This window comes from Pinus tabuliformis, chromosome 5_2 (genome assembly GCF_031772625.1).
Source record: "Pinus tabuliformis cultivar Carrire ecotype Pingquan chromosome 5_2, CPIR1, whole genome shotgun sequence".
Lineage (NCBI taxonomy): Eukaryota > Viridiplantae > Streptophyta > Pinopsida > Pinales > Pinaceae > Pinus > Pinus tabuliformis.
The window spans coordinates 324,413,357-324,416,719 of record NC_142306.1 but is presented as its reverse complement, the minus strand read 5'-3'; positions in this window follow the sequence as shown (position 1 = coordinate 324,416,719).

Here is a 3,363-nt window from a genome sequence, read left to right as displayed (position 1 = left end):
ATGTGGCTTGGCCCTTTCCAAATCATAGAATTCATAGGTCCGTCTACTTTTATGTTACAGGATTTAACAGGAAAAAGAGATTCTTTACCTGTTAACAAATAGATCCTCAAAAAATATTTTCCATAGGAGATCATTCTTCTAATTTGTAGAGTAGTTGTTTTAGTTTCATAATAAAACCGGTTGTAAATGGTTACATTAGGAATTCAGGAAAAAGAAACAAATCCTCTTTTAGATTTTGTTTTTCACTTATATAAATAGAACTCTTTTAGAAAATTAATCGTTATTATTGAAAGATACAGTTAAAGACTCTAGGCCTAGAAATGATACTAGTTTCAACTGTATAAACTTTGACAAAAAACGACTTTTAGTAAGAAATTGTTTTTTATCAGTCCAATGAAAGGTATCAATAACAAAAATGAAGATTCTCTATAGAAAATCTCTTTCCAAAAACTCTATCATTGTCATCCAGAGCTGTCTTAAGGAAACAATGACTTCCTCCCCACCTAGGAAATGACAATGTTCAGAGAATGATCCAAAGATACACTTTAACTTAAAGAGTAAGAGGTCTCATCACGAGCTGACTTATCATGATCATAGATATTATAGCTTGCTGACTTTGCCAATACTGCACACCACAACAGGGCAATGACTCAAGATTGTTGCAATCAAAAGATAAGGGGTCTCATCACGAGCCAACTTGTTCAGCAAAGCCATAAATCAAGTGAATGAATGTGTCATAAATTGGCTACCAAACCAAGACATTGTTCTTTAAGGGTAAAAAAGAAAATGAAAGCAATAAGTGTAGATGTGGATTTATCTTTGAAAGTTGTAAATTTCTCTAAGCAGGATATGGGGTCATTGCTGGGTAATAGGTAACCCTGTCAAGGCTATGAACGCCTGCTGGTAGCAGAGGCTCTACCTATGATAAAGGAGCATATTCAAAACTAATTTACAGAGAAGGATTTGTTTTTATCTTTATAAACCAAGTAATGACTGATGTAGATACAAGGACTAGCTTGAGGGAGTAAATAATCAAAGTTAAAAATAGAAGAAACAAATACCATTGATAGGTAAAAGCATAATGTACTTTGTCTTTCTATAATAAAGTTTAATTTTCTGGAAAAATTTCTTTTTTGGAAGTTTAAAAAATTCAAAAGAAAAGCATAGATAACTGGTTCTTCCAAGTGAATCGCCAATTGTTGTGGCCAGCAACAACCCCACTTCTTATTTAGTGTTATTCCTAATACTCAATAAGTGGGGACCCTTAGTCAAAAATTTAAAAACTCAATTAGTGCTTGTATTTCCTTTTTAATAAAACTTACCATCATAAACTTAGGAAAATCTCCTTGAAAAATCTAAAAAACATAAGTTTTATGATAAATTAAAATTATTCCTTAGGAAATATTGCATCGCAAAAGGATCATGGATACCTCCTTGCAAGCCGAATTCCAAGATTGCGAGATCGCGTTGCGAGACTATAAACATATATCGCATCGCATGCATCAAATATCACTGACGCTGAAAAACTTTAAACGGCCGATATGCGATGGCGCATATCTTTATAGGAAACAGATTAACGAAAATTGCCATATGCCATGATCCTACGATATTGCAATATTGCAATATTGCGGTATTGCGATAGAGCGATAGAGCGGCAATGTGATAATGTGATAATGCGATATGGTGAATTTGCAATATAGTGAACAAGCGATGTTGTGATTCTGCGATGTTGCAATCTGCGATATTGCGAAGCAAATCGCAAAATCGCTTCATCGCAGATCTTTCGGGCTCGTTGTTCAAAAACGTATTTTCCATAAACTGAGACCTGGTTATGTGCTTTAATGCTAATTAATGAGTTAGTTGTTGATCATTAATGAAATAGGGTTTCGTGCTTATCAAAAGAACCATTTCACGTAAGGTGGTATATTTTATATGTCTTCAGCATTTAAAGCTTTCTCGTCACCTTTCCTTATCATTATTCTCACTTCACTTGTAAATTCCAGGAACAGAGAACAGAGAATGATACAAAACAGTACTCAGGATATTATGGGAAAGAAAGGCAAAGCCCAGAGTTCTGAAGAGAAAGAAATGGCGCCCTTGCATACAGACACCGCCTGTAATAGAGACGCTGGTATTTCTACTTGGTAAGGCATGTATAGTTTACTTGAGGAAGAAAATCCCAGAGTGATGGAAGTTACAGTTACTGCAGGCTCACATGGTTCTTCCGAGGCATCCATTACAGAGCTAGCTTGTTCGTCTTTTCACAGGATAGCGGCGAGACACGAAATTATTCCATACATGGATATGATTAAATGGATACTGGATAGCACTGATATTAGAAATAGACAATTTAAAACTCAAAGTCAAGAGCTTACAGAATCATTATTTTCACAAAATTTGAGCTTTATATCCGCTAAAAGAAAACATGCAAAAGGCAAAAAATGCACCAAGGAAACCCAAATCAAGAAACGGAGGCAGTTTCCGATGCGCGATTAGTGCCTAGCGCAAATCGCACATTGCTGAGCAAAACTTCTTGAAAAGGAAATCTTCTAATTGCTCAGTTATCTGTAAGCCCAAAAATTTCTAAGAAAGCAACGATAGAGGTAGAAAGTAAAATTTGAATCCTAAAACTAGTGTTATTTGTCAGAAATATCTTCAAAATGGTATGTATATATGAACAACAATTACAAACAGACTGGAGACAGAAGGCTCAAGAAAAGGCAGAATCAATCCAAAGGTTAACCAAGTTGAATTGGGATTATTATTGGGCATATTTGGTAAAACCACACAGCCAGTGCATGACTCTCAAGTGTATCATCAATTCTATCGAGAAGATGGCGCCAGCTCTTGCCAATTCTGTTTTCACAGCACAATTAAAATCGGAAGTTGGTCAGCTGACTCTTCTCAAACAGATACTGAACGCATGCGATTTCAAGGAGCAGATACAGAAATAGTTAGTTAGTAATTTTAATTTTAGATTCAGTTTTAGTTTTAATTTTGTTTTATTTTTTGCCTGAAATGAGGACGGTCATTTAAACCGCATCCTACATTTTTGTAATAAGTTATTTTTAGATTTAGTTAGTAGTATTTAAACCCTTCTCATGCATTTAGAGAAGGGTCCTGAAATTTATCAAAAACTCATCCCCAGAACATGCACTTTTGTACCCTCTAAGGAGGTTTTGATGAATGAATGGAACAAGATTTATTGATATCTGTATTTAATATTTGCTACCGATGTTGCACTTCTGTACTCTTAGTGGATGTTGGATTAAGAGGAGATAAATCATTATCGCTTGAAGCTCATGAGTAAGACTAGTTATAAATGGTACTTTTATCTCTTAACTATTTCTGCCTTTGTGTTAA